The following is a 14430-nucleotide window of genomic DNA, read 5'->3' on the forward strand; positions in this document are numbered from 1 at the left end:
ATTTCAGGGGTTCGCGTGAAGTTTTTTACGCGATCGGGCCTGGGGGAGCGGGGTAACACTCACCGTCTGCCTTGCGTGTAGAAGAACGCGTAGCCAACACCCGCTGTGAAGTAATAGCGTGTGAACCCCAACGGATGGAAAACACACGCACCGCACGAAAAGCACGTACAGAACATAAAGGCACGCGGGATCACCAAGCCCTGCCAGGGCAACGCCTGTGCGCAAAACGTCACAGACACGCTTACGCTGTAAGGGCCTTTGGTCCAATGAAATCGCGTACGCGTGCTGACGCACTTACGCGCTAAGGGCCTTTCCTCGATTTTCACGCTGACGTGCAGGATTTTCACGTGCCAAATCACTCCGTATCAAGCTGGCCACGCGAAAACACACGGAAGACCACGCTCCTGCCCAGAAGGCCGAATTACTGCCCCCCAGTGCCCCGAGCAGCCTCCCACGTGCCATCTGCTGCTGCCTGCCTGCCTGCCTGCTGCCACCGTGCCCTGCCATTTGGTGCCTGCACATCAGCCATCTGCAGGTGTGCAGATGCTGTGTCCACCCCTGCTGGAACAGAAGACTCCCGACTCGGATAACATCGCTCCACAGCCCAGCCCCAGGACCCAGTTGCCCACCCACTCCTGCCCCTGGGGTTGCCATGTCGGGCACATCAACATCTGGCACCAGTGGCAACCCCCGGCCAGAGGGGCAGAGGGGCACCAGCTTCACTGCCACCGAAGTTGGTGCCCTGGTGGAGCAAGTCCTGGGGCAGTATGATGCCCTCTTCGGATCGTCCCGCGCCAACAAGGAAGGACGGGAGAGGATCTGGGCCGACTGTGTGGTTGCCATCAACGCGGAGGGGGTGGCAACCCGCACCATCCAGAAGGTCAAGAAGCGCTGGGAAGACTTGAGGTCCAGGACCCTCATGAAGGCCTGGCGCTTCGTGGAGGGGGGCCGGGGCCGCATGAGTTCCATCCAGTTGAGGGTCCTGGAACGCGCACACCCAGCGCTCCACGCCCAGGTCCTTGAGAGGGAGACCCGTCTGGAGTTGAGCGGTAAGTGGCCAAGCATTGCTGTGTGAGACAGGGCATGTTGCAGTGTGCTGGTTGTCTGATACTTGCCTGCATGTGTGACATAGGCCATGTACGCATGTATGTGTGCAGGGACATCATGGGAATGCATGTGCGACCTGTAATGTGTGAACTGCACGGTTGTTGCATGTGTTTGAATGCGACATGGGGAGCCCTGTGCAGATTGCACACACGAGAGCATGGCAGTCTCTGTTCCTGGACATGGGTGGGGGCGAGGGATGGGTGCTGATGCCAGATACATATGTGGTATCCATGTCTGTGTGCCTGACCTGCGTGTCTGTGACTTGTGAGTGCCATGGATGCATGACACATGTCTGTGACAATGTACAGATTCACTGATGCAGCCTAGTCATCCTTGTATGCACTGTGATTGGGGTGTACGGGGCCAGATGGATGTGACTGAGGTGAAGTGTGTGCATGTGATAGGCATGACCCATGATGCATGCGAGTCCCATTACATTGTATGATTCGAGAGTCCATTGGACATGCATTGAAATGTCCATGGCATGCACCATGACTGTCACTGTGTGTGTTTTGCCTGGACTGACACATGTGTTGTGGTGTGACATGATGGAAGTGTACTTTGACAGTGGCACTCATCTGCTATTGCTTCCTGTCTAGGGGACCATTGTACAGTACCCTGATGCTTGTGTTCTATGTCTCCCTCTACGCAGCGGCTAGTGAAGGAGAGGGCGGAGACGGCGCTGTGGAGCAAGGCGGCGGGGATGCCCCCACAGCTGCAGCGGAAGGGGTGGGTGAGCCCCCACAGGGGCCTGCTACGGCGGTAGACGGCGAGGAGCCATCCAGGTTGGTGGTTTCCACAGAGGAGGAGGAGGCCGCCACTGAGGCGCACATGGGGCCTGGTGGGGGCATCCCTGCTGGTGCAAGTGGTGCAGTCCAGGGGCAGGAGGCAGCACAGGTCACCGTGGAGGGGCCTGTGCATGTCGCTGTCCCTGAACCTGTGGGTGCACCACCTTGCACCAGCAGGGATGCCCCGTCCCAGGCCCGTCCGCAGGTAGAGGGGATGTCCATGTCATCTGACTCCCCTCCACCTGCGGACGAGGGGACCCCTGGCCGTGTGGAGAAGGTCCTGATTGGGGTCGCGATGCGCACGGCTGTGATTCGTGATGCCGTGCGTGCTTCCCAGGAGGAGCACGCACGTCATCACGAAGAGCACCGTGCCGACGTGGCCCAATTGGGATCGGCCATGTTCGGGGGTTTCCTGCATGTGTCGGCCAATCTGGCGGCCCTCTCCTCCTCTGTGGAGAGTATACGCCAGTCGTTCCCCTTGCCGTCTTCCGGCCCAGATGCCAGCAGGGCCCCCTGTGGACCTGCCCTGACCAATGCAGCCAGCTCGGTGGGGATCCCATCCCTGCCACAGTCGGGAGTCAGAGGTCCAGCAGGGGTGGACAACACAGCAACTGGACCCCAGCAGATGGAGGATGTGACGGCATCATCGGGCAGGGCACGTGCACGACGGCGTCGGTGGTTTCCATCATCCTGGATGCCGTCGTGCTGGCAGAGGCAGTGGCATCGGAGGCAGCAGCAGGCTCGACATGGGAGGCATCATGGCTCGGGGCCATCAAGATCAGAGGGGCAGGCATCGGCCGGAGGGCAGGAGAACCCTGGGATGGTAGTGTCTTCCGTGTGGGAGCAGTTGGTCCAGCGGATAGGTGCGGAGCGGCAGCGGGCGGAAGAGGAGCGGCTCACCATGGTCAGGGCGGAGTTCTCCATGCGTCGGGCGTTGAGGCGGGCTGAGTGCCTCGAGGAAGCTCGCAGGGAGTTTGAGGTGAACATGGGGTTATCCCTGCGAGACCTCTGGGCCAGGACAGAGTCCCGCCTCCAGGACATCGACATCGAGTTCGATGATGCCCTGGCCCGCAACATCACAGAGTGAGCCGCAGGACTTGCCCGCTGCCATTGTATATAGTTCTTTAGTTAGTTAGTGTTAGGTTTCCTTTATTTTTTAAGATTTTTTTGGACCGCTCGGACAATGGCCACTTTTCTGTAAATAGTTTTTTTATTAGGTAGTAGTAGGTTTCATTTATAGTGTTGGGCTCATGGACCCTGGAATATTCTTGTGTATAGTTGGATTTTTTAAAATACATGTTTTTGATTAATATTTGTGTTCACCATGAGGCAATGGTTTTTCATTATTTTTTTTCACCATGATTTTGCTTTGGACAACATTAGTTTTTGGATTCCTTTGTTTTTTGGATTTTTACATTACTTATCGGACATGGACAATTTATTTTGTTATCCCCATTGTTGTATGTTTGATTAGTTTACTTCATTTTCTTCTAGAATACATGTTTTTACAACTTTCTTTTGTGGTATTTTCTCATTGGTTTCATGCATGTCATGATATGGGTTTTGACATTCACTTGCACCCATTGTGTATGTGTGTGTGACGGACATGTGTTCATTTACATACTTGCCATTGGGGTTGTATCATGTAATTGCATTTGCTATGTGGGTGGATGCAATCCTTGGCTGGGTGTTTGTGCTGGGTATGCTGCCCATTACTGCCATGATTGTGTATCGTCAGGACCTGGGGGCAGGGGGACATGGGTGGGGGCCTGCTGGCAGGTGCCCCACAGTGCTGGGGGGTGGGGGTGGTGGGAGACATGAGTTGGACATGGGTGGGGGTGCCCCACAGTGCTGGGGGGTGGGGGTGGTGGGTGACATTAGTTGGACATGGGTGGGGGCCTGCTGGCAGGTGCCCCACAGTGCTGGGGGGTGGGGGTGGTGGGGAACATGAGTTGGACATGGGTGGGGGCCTGCTGGCAGGTGCCCCAAAGTGCTGGGGGGTGGGGGTGGTGGGAGACATGAGTTGGACATGGGTCGGGGCCTGCTGGCAGGTGCCCCACAGTGCTGGGGGGTGGGGGTGGTGGGTGACATGAGTTGGACATGGGTGGGGGCCTGGTGGAGGCTGCCCCTGGTGACTGAGGGGGTGGGGGTGGTGGGGGACATGAGTTGGACATGGGTGGGGGCCTGCTGGCAGGTGCCCCACAGTGCTGGGGGGTGGGGGTGCAAGGGGACATGAGTTGGTGTTCATTAGTTCAAGGAGACATGTGCCTTTGCTGGGGGGCATGCCCATGTTGGGTGGGCTGCCTGCGGGACATGACCAGGGATGCAGGGTAGTCCCCTGTGGTGTGGGCTGCCTGCAGGGGCCGTGGAGGGTGTACAGGGAACACCTGGGAGGACCCACACTGTCAAATCACATGTAGGACTCCCCGGCACCCCTGAAATACACGTGCCCTGCTGAAATCGCGTGTGGAACTTCACGCGCACCCCGAAATACACGTACCCTGATGGAATCGCGTGTGGAACTTCACGCGCACCCCGAAATACACGTACCCTGCTGGAATCGCGTGTGGAACTTCACGCGCACACCAAAATACACGTACCCTGATGGAATCGCCTGTGGAACTTCACGCGCACCCCGAAATACACGTACCCTGATGGAATCGCGTGTGGAACTTCCCGCGCACCCCTGAAATACACGCGCCCAGGCCAAATCGCGTGTGGAACTTCCCGCGCACCCCTGAAATACACGCGCCCAGGCCAATCGCGTGTGGAACTTCCCGCGCACCCCTGAAATACACGCGCCCAGGCTACTCGCGTGTGGAACTTCCCGCGCACCCCTGAAATACACGCGCCCAGGCCAATCGTGTGTGGAACTTCCCGCGCACCCCTGAAATACACGCGCCCAGGCCAATCGCGTGTGGAACTTCCCGCGCACCCCTGAAATACACGCGCCCAGGCCATTCGCATGTGGAACTTCCCGCGCACCCCTGAAATACACGCGCCCAGGCCAATCGCGTGTGGAACTTCCCGCGCACCCCTGAAATACACGCGCCCAGGCCAATCGCGTGTGGAACTTCCCGCGCACCCCTGAAATACACGCGCCCAGGCCAATCGCGTGTGGAACTTCCCGCGCCCAGGCCAATCGCGTGTGGAACTTCCCGCGCACCCCTGAAATACACGCGCCCAGGCCAATCGCGTGTGGAACTTCCCGCGCACCCCTGAAATACACGTACCCTGCTGATATCGCATGTGGAACTTCACGCGCACCCTGAAATACACGTACCCTGCTGATTTCGCGTGTGGAACTTCCCGCGCACCCCTGAAATACGCGTACCCTGCTCGCACGGGGCCAATCGCGTGAGGTACTTCCCGCGCACCCCAGTGATACACGTAGCCCGCTTGCTGTGCTGGTACAGGGTTAGCGCAGCCCTTTGCGCTGGATTGGGTATGTTGATGGCTTTTCCCTGCGCGGGAGGCGTTCTTGGGGGCGTAACTGGCGCTGCTGCAGGGTCGCTGCGCCACTGTGCGCCACGGCTGGTTTTGGTGGCTGGAATCCATGAATACACTGTGCGCGGAAATGGATTTCAGCGCACGCGGCTGGCGCAGGGATTCGCACGCACACACTGTGCGCCAGCCGCGTGCGCCACTTGTGCGCTGGATTCTATGAATTACCCCCTTAATCTAGTTTAAGTAAAATCAACCTGTCATTTTAAAACTGATTTTTCTGTTTTTCTCTGTTCTATTTTTCTAACAATGCCTCTCATTCAACATTGCATAACTTCCTCAATTTAATAGCTGGAGATTTAATTTCAACTTTGACTTACACATACGACCTGTAGCTGCATCCCAACACAAAACGGGATCCCAAAACTGTGTATTTCCCCCTTTTTTCTTAAAAACCGTTTAGTGAATTTTAGGTGGGAATTTGCATTTATGCAAAAGTTTACACGTGTGATTTTCAATTTCAATTATTTCCAAACTTCAATTAAGATTCAAAGTGTTTACTGTTGTTCATAACTAAAGCTTATGATTGTTGTCATCTTTCCAGTGTTGCTCCCATAGGAATTTTTATTGATTTAAGAACTTTTGCGAGCCTTTCATTGTTTTGCTCAGCCATTTTCGAATGTCATTTTAAAAGTGTAAGATTTCCAAACCGTTTTTCTCTCTTGTTTGGTGAGGGAAGGTTGTATTCAAATCCTGTACACTGTTCGTTATTCCTGAATACTTGCTGCTCCCTTACATCTGTGTAGAATTGCTTATTCATAAGTTGAGAAATTTGCAGGGGGACATCTTAACTTAAGCGCTATCTTTCAACAAGCCAAAACTGTTCTTATCTCTGTGTTTTATATTCTGTGTTGCTAACATATATTACCTTTAGCAACCAGCCTGATTCCTGGTCCATTGTGACCTGGGGTATTTTGAGAAGGGGTGTGGTATGAGTGGTATATCACTCAGAATATTGAACCTATAGACATAATAAAATAAGTAGTTAATTTGCGTACTGCATACTGGGCTGAGACCAGGGTGTATTGCCTGATTGAAATCCTTAACAGATTTGGGGGCTCGTGCCATGATTTTGAGTTCAAGTTACCACCCGTGACAGTCTAACACAGCAGACTAACCTGTAGGGTAGAGACACCTTGCTTGGTTAGCGTACTGTGCTACACTGTACAAGCACCTCTCAAAACAAATACTCCAAAGCTAGGCCTGTTTGTATAAGTAAAAGTAAATCAACCCTGAGATAATTTATAAAGAAATTGATAATTCCAAAATGGCGATCCCAGTATAAATCAATATGGCTAGGGAGCACCCCCTGCACAAACATTTTGTCAGGGGTGAGTGGCCAGAACAGAATGAACATGTCTGGCTGCAGGAAATCAAATAACAGGTCACTACCATGGACCTGGATACATGGCAGAACAAGGGCCCATTACACAAAGCTCTTAGTGAACTCTACATGGCCCCAAAAGTTAAAGAGGAGCAAAGTAAAATTGCCAGAATAGTGGCCTACCTATAACTTCACATAGGAATATTGCAGGAAAAGCACACCGAAAACACAGTTCTGGCACAAAATCAAGTTGAAGCACTGGAGAAGATCCAGACTGATCTAGACTCTGCAGGACAAAGGCTACAGAAGAGCTAAGAATTAGAGACAGAATCTAGACAGTATGTTACAAAATTTAAAGACGATCTGGCTCTCCTACAGCAAGAGAAGGCAAAGCAAAACACCCAATTACAGACACTAAAAGAGGAGTGTCAGGAAAGAGTGGAATCTCGGCAACAGAGTCAACAGAAACTGACGCAACGATTATATTATAATAGAGCATGCGCAGAACAGACAGTTACCCTATAAAACCAAACAGAAACCTTGAAAGAGGAAAATAATAAATTAATTATGAGAGACCTAGGCTCTCAAACAGAATTTGATGAGGAGCGCCAGAAATCCAATGCATTAAAAAAAACAAAGGGATGACCTGGCTGAACAGAGAGGCATCCCGAGTCAGAGTTAGAGGGAAGAGAGCTGGCCCTCCAGGAGCGCAATAAATTAAAAACAGAATATGAGAAGCTACTAGAGCACACCAGACGGGTGGAGGATGCTCTGGGAAGGAACACCTGAAGCAATGATGCTAAAACTCAAAAGGTGAGTCTCCTGCTGCAGACATTGGCCCAGTACTCCCAGACCAGGCAGGAAGCACAGATACAATTAGGCTTTCTGTGAGAAGAATGATGTGCTCCACCAACATATAGCAATGCAAGAGTGAATCATTGAGACCAGTAAGGCCTTGATAGAGGACCAAAAGGCTCAGATTTGTGCATATCACCAGGGAATAGGGGCTGAAAGAGAAAAGGTAGAGAGGGACAGAGCAACCCCTTATCCTAACATCAGGACCCCTGTACTCAGGGACTCAAACCCCTTCAATATAATTAACTCTGCCAGCTTCATGTCCGCTGGCTCATATGAACCAGGGTCCATGGGGATGGTAAACTTCAACAGAATTGGTAAGATGTGACTGACAGATCAGCGCCTCCCAGAAATTGATGGACAGGAGTCGCTGTACAGATCCCCAAATGTTAGGGCTAACCTCTCTGATCAGGAAGACTCAGATGAGGAGAGAGTCAGGGAATTGGGTCCTCAAAAATACCACCTTCCAAAAGATCAGTTTGTTAAATTTGGTGGGGAACTGCAGGAAATAAAGCCCAAAAAGAGTATCCTTAAGACCGCTTCCCACGTAGGGCAGTGGGGGGGGGTACTCCACCAATCCTAAGAGCAGGGGAGAGTCAGAAGACTCTTCTGAGCACTACAGGCATAAGGAAACTAGGCCACACATCCTGCAAGCCCTTCTCAAGCTCGCAGAATCAGGGAGTGCCTAGAGGATCAAGATGCCACCTCCAGTAGCCGTGCCTCCGAGTCAGAGGACGAGTGGATTCGGGTGACTAAGACCAAAAAGGCAAACAAAATCAAGAGGGCTATGCAAAAAGATCCCCTGAAGCAGATCATGGCCATTAGGAGTGTTATAACTCCCTATCATAAAAATGCAAAGTATTCGGTCTGGGAACACCTTGAATTATATGAACAGATGATGGATACTTTTCATCTGAAAGATAGTCAGAATTGCATCCAATATGTGAAATGGACATTCTCCCCTGAGTCCTCCAGCTTCTTTGTGGGAATGGAGGATCAGAACTACACACGATGGTCCACCTACAGGGTGGCCATCTTAAAACACTTCTCTGTCCATAGAAACCCCCAAGAGGCCCGCAAGTTGGTCTCCAATCTGCAGTGTGGGGTAGACCAGGCCCCACAAGAATTTGTGCAGGAATTCAAACGTGCCTTTGCGCAAAACACCAGGAGGGTGCGCAACGATAGTAGGGAGTTCATCAACACCTTGTTCCATGCACTCTCCAAATACATCATGACTCAGCTGGTGAGGGTCTTTCACGAGAAGAGATCACTGGACTGGTTCATAGAACAGGCGAACCGTATTTATGAGGTGCAGAAACCTGTCGATAACAAGAACACCTATAAAAAACCCAAACCAGCCAACACTCCTGCTGCTGCTAAGGTGGCGGAGGTGAAGGTTGCCCCCATTTTAGATCTGGAGATGGGGGGGCCTAAAAATATACCTGTACAGCATCCATCCAGCCAAAGAACCAGAAGGCCCTTGGGCCAATCCCAGACAGGTAGTCAGGGAGGTAAGCCCACAAATGGGACCGCTAATTTCCCTTATTACATTAGCACCCGATACAAGGGTAACAAACCCATCCTGGGGTATGTGTGGACTCCCCCAGACAAGGGGGGGGGGGTCGAACCAGATAGGTACCAACCCAGGAAACTTCCCTCCTAACTTTCCCCAGGAGGGCAGTAATGCCCCAAATGCCGGGTTGCGTTTCTTTCCCCGGTATCCTCAAAACCTCAACCTACAAAACAACCCTCCTTTCTTTTCCCACTTTCCTGAGCCCAGACAACCCAATCTGGGAGAGGGGAGGTCAAGGGTGGAGGGTTACCCAAACTATCCAAACCCAGGGTAATATGGGAGAAGGGATAGCTACCCTTCCTGTGAGTCACCAAGGATGGACCAGAGACCCCCTTACGAGCCAGAGCTTGTGTCACAACTGGCGCACCAGGTCCAGAACCTGTCCCAGGATCTGGGTCGCATGTTGAGGGCTCAGCAGAACCCTCAGATGAACATGGCAGCCCAGAATCCCACAAACCAAGGGTCTGGTACTCCAGAACAATGATGGGGCGAGAACTCCGACAACTCACCGGTTCCAAAGGAGGAGGCACGGGGGGAAGAGGGGTGTAAAGCCTTAGAGGAAGCTTTCTTCCCCATTTGTGTAAAGCCCCCGGAAACCCAGGAACAGGAACCAAAATCTCCTGCCCCCGAAAGTCTGCATCTATGAACACAAGGGTGTGCCTGAACATTCAAAGTCAAAAAATATCATTTGTGGAGCTAACAGTATTATTCTCCTGGTAGCCTAAACAATAGATTAAATCAAATTCAAAATTTACTGGTCTCTCACCAGTCAAAGTAACCTTTATGAGAAAAAAAGGGGGGAAAAGTACATTGGCATAAAAAAAATTATAAACTTGCTTTAATTGTTAGTTTGTAACAAGACAATGGGCTTCATTACACGGTAGGCGGTAAGGGTTTACCGGTACCGGTATTTTACCGGTACCGGTAAATCCTTACCACCTTACTACGAGGTCCCTTTGCGGGTTGGGATATTTAAGCCCTGGTTTTTGCAGGCGTTAAAAACCAACCCGCAAAGGGACCCAGGGTGCTAATTACGGTACCGCAATTTGCGGTGCCGTAATTAGCGCCTTCCCCATTCCCATTATGCCCTATGGGGCAAAAATGGGAATGGGGAAGGGCAATGGTGGAAGGGGGAATTACCGCCCCGCCAACCTTGGAATGGGGCGGTAATTCCCCTTTCCACCAAGGCGGTGCCAGTATTTTACCGGCATGAACCATGGCGCTAATAGCACCATGGTTCTCCGCCTACCGTGTAATGAGGCCCAATGTGTCAATTTAATAAGTACATACAACATGAAAAGCATACAAAAACAATGCAATTTACAAAGAGAAAGAAACAGGACTATTTAGTCCATACAATCAATGCGAGCAGAATTTATGCAAAGGTTCACAGAAGTAGGGGTACAACCCCACTAGGAAATAAACATGGGAACCCAATATATGGGAATTGACAAAAAATTATTTGGTGTTAGCAAAACAGTGAATACATTTTAAATCATAAGAGTTTTCCGAGATAGCTAATAAAACTTAAACTATCCCTAGCTGACCCTTACTTGTCTAAAGGCTCAGATTAAACAATTTCATGAAAATGGCACAGTACATGCGCCAACCAGAGCCTGATTATGGCTACAACAAAAAAAATATATATCACACAGAATATTGTTTGCTAAGCCTAATTTTGGCTAACCATGTAAACAATGTCGCACAGTGCTGTGTGTTAAGCCAGATTTTGGCTGAAAAAAATTTCGACATATACAATGTCACCCAAACAGTCATTTATCTGCTGTGTTGTCACAGGCTGAAAGGGGGTGTACTAATATAGGCCACCCCGGTGGTTTAGCCAAGTCTTTATGGATTTTAGGAATGGCATAAAATTTAGGGGTGGAACAGTCGGGTTTGTTAAGAAATTGTGCTTCTTTTGGAGTGATCCAGGAGTGTAGTAAGGCATAATCTGTGATTTCTGAAATCATCTGCTGGATGTCTTTAATTGGATCCTTGCGGAGGGGGCGGTAACTGCCTGGTACACTGAGAAGGTCTTGTACCATAGTATGGTATTGAGACTGATTTTGTATTACTATGCCCCCACCCTTATCCGCAGGTTTGATGACAATTTTTGAGTTACTGCTGAGGGATTTTAAGGCTAGTCTCTCTGCTTGTGTTAGATTGTAGCGAACAGGCCTATGCTGTTTTTGTAGCTGGTTAAGGTCTCTTAGAATACATTTCTCAAATGTAAGGAGTTCAGCTGGCATAGTGCTGTCTTCCGGGATGAATGTAGAGGGTGGGTGTAACCCTGTTTCACTTTCATCCGATGCACCCTGGTTATCTGAAAAAAAGATCTTGAGCCTAACTGACCTAAAGAATCTTTTGATCTCGGAGTGCACACTGAACCAATCAGTAGGATGTGTTGGAATAAATGAAAGACCTTTGGAGAGAACTTGAAGTTCCATCGCAGTAAGCGGTACTTGTGATAAGTTAAATACTGGTAAGTTTACTGGTTTGTTGCTGGTCGATTGCTCCTCCTGCGGAAGCGTGGCCGTCTCTGGGTTCGTCCCCATGGTTGAAATTGGGGAGGGAACCAACCTGGGCCGGGGCCTCGTGATGGACCTGCCCCTAAAAAAGGTTGAGGGGGTCCTTGAAAAGGGTTATAGAAGTGACGATAATAGAAGTCAGTATCCGACCCTGATGAACTACTGCTACCCGAGAACGTTACTCGGGGTCTTTGCTGTGCACCCCCTGCTTGGTTCCTTTGGTTTGCAGTGATAGATGTGTAGTTAGGGTCAAGATATGGATATATCACCTCAGTTTTAAATTCTGCAATGTCTTTAGCCAATTTCTTTGCCAAGGTAGTGTCTTTAAACTCCTGGAAGGTTTTATTAATTTCTGCTAGTTTGTCCTTAGCATTTTACGTGGCCCGCGAGGCCGTATGTTGGGCAACTCTTGAGTAAAAAAAGAAATAAAGAAATATATATATATATATATATATATATATATATATTTTAATGTGCCTGTGCGCAAAACTGTAACTTCCTCTGGTGACCCCATGGGGTCAACAGAGGTAGTTACAGCCCTCAGCCACAAAGCGTTAATTTATTTATTTATGCAATGTAAACATTGCAGAAATAAATAAATTCATCAAGAAGATCTTGGGACTTGATGATGGAGGAAGGAGAGACTAATTTGTATTGCGGCATAGTGAGGGTTACCTCGGGAATACCATTCATTTTCAGTGAGCGCGGGTCCATACAATTGCCCAGTACTCCCACAAACTATGAACAATGGGATTAATATAGTAGCAATTACTTTGCATTTAAATATCCATGCACGTTCCTCTCTTGCATGGTGCTCTGAGGGGCAAAAGGCGAGCCGAGATGAAGGGAGGAGGTGGTGAGGTGAGGAGAAGAGAGTGCTGGCCCGGGCGAAGGATTATGTGGACAGGTGCTGTGCAGGAGTTCCTCTCGGCATGGGCAGCACAGTGGATTCCTGAACCTGTGATTAGCCGTGGGCCGCTGCTCATAGGGACATTGTGCGGAGTTACTTTCAAGGTTTGTCATCTCTGGACATATGTTTAGCAGGGGTTGCAGCGACACAGCCTGTCTGCCCCAAAAATTGTTCTTTTGAATTGCGAATGTCACCGAAGATGAACCTTTATCAGCTGAGAAACTTAACCTTTGCAGTGCTTTTTTTCCTCGTCTCGAGACAAGGAACAACAGCGGGATCTCAGTTACGTTTATCTCTAAGCACAGTGCGGATTGATGAAAATGTCCATGCATTATACCAAGTACATTGGACATTATAGATGTGGCCAGTGGGGTATCAAAGCATGGCGAATACCACATGTACAGTACAAGATGTTACCCTAGTAGTGCCCCAATAACATACTGCAACCTGCAAATGGGCCTCAGTGGACCACCTGCCAAGGTTTCTGGAAGTTGCTCATGATCTTGATCTGTGATCTATGATATGATAGGTTATTTATAACACGCTTAATATCCATGCAGCAGTGATCCCAATCATAAAAGTGAAACAGGCAAGCCCAACAGGTATAACTTATTTTCACTCTTTTGGTAGCGCAGTCTGAGGGCAGCCTATACCCTTCAGGAGAGGTGTGAGCTGATACAGTTGCAACACAAAAAATAATAGTACTATGTTCCCAAAATACCTTAGTTCTTGTCTTTCGGATCTCAGCAGAGCCAGGCTTTTCAGCATCAGACCAGAAGCATGGGTGCCTTTGCGCTGGGCTGGGGTCAAGTCGGAGAGCAGCAGCAATGGGCCCCAATGATGCAGTTCTGTTTGGCAGTGGTGCTGATTTGCTGGTAGAAAACGCTGGGAACATTAGGCCGTGCCAAGTGGATGGCAATGGATGACTCAGTGACCTCTGGGCCCGGACAAGGGAATACTTGCCATTGGCGCTGTGCAGGCTCGGCTGACACAACAAGGCATATGGTTACGGCAAAGATGTCAAAGCTTCAGCATTGTCATTGAGCAGAACTCAGGGGTGGTGGAGCGTCGAGGTCCTGGATGATTATGATGGTGTCAATGGGGCCAGGGCTGAGCAGCTCCGCTCAGGAGGGCCATGTGGGGCCGACAGGCCAGTGGGCAGACTGCAACAGGCCTGCTGGAGCCATCCTGCTATTTATACAAATCTCGGGCCGAGCAGGGCCTGATGGGAGAAAGGAACTGCGCTACAATCTGCTCTTCTGCTGGGCTCTGCCTGCTGGAGCTTCCCGCTAAACGCGGGACAGGCAGCTCTGCAGATGCTCAGAGCTTCCGGGGGCCTGGGGGGTTGGGGCTGGGTCAGGGCCTGCCTTCTCACCCTCGCTTAGCGGGGGTTCCCAGAACTGACCCAACCCCTGGCCTCTTGCATGCAACTCATACTTAGCTGGCAGGGGAGAATCTGATCTCAAGGGCAGATCTCCCAGGGTAAGACTTACCCATTGCACATCGGATTTGCTGACCCCTGCTATGTTCCCAAATGCGGGATACACAAATGCATTATTTCTGGTAGTGGGGGACTGCGTTCACGCTCTCCTCCTGATTTATTGGTGAAAGAAAAGGTAACGTGTGCACTAGGCCTGCTAGGTTGCATACTTTAAGATTGTGCTCACATTGCGTTTCTTCAATTAGGTTCACCTTTGAGTGATCGCTTTCCCACATTTTATCTGTTGAATTGAATTATGCTTCTTTCATCACTACAGAAGTAATGTGTATTACAGAGATAAGCTGCCATATCTATTGGGCACACTGCACATGCTCAGGCAGCATCAATCATGCTTTGTACA

At 50.3% G+C, this 14430-nt stretch overlaps 1 non-coding gene across 1 annotated transcript; it reads left to right on the plus strand.

Annotated features, from left to right (window-relative positions):
* Positions 1-14022: 14022 nt before the first annotated feature.
* Positions 14023-14184, plus strand: LOC138517256 (U1 spliceosomal RNA). Its single transcript, XR_011282465.1, has one exon. It is a non-coding gene; the product is annotated as a U1 spliceosomal RNA (small nuclear RNA).
* Positions 14185-14430: the final 246 nt, after the last annotated feature.

The sequence above is a fragment of the Ambystoma mexicanum genome, chromosome 6q (genome assembly GCF_040938575.1).
Source record: "Ambystoma mexicanum isolate Mex_15411 chromosome 6q, UKY_AmexF1_1, whole genome shotgun sequence".
Lineage (NCBI taxonomy): Eukaryota > Metazoa > Chordata > Amphibia > Caudata > Ambystomatidae > Ambystoma > Ambystoma mexicanum.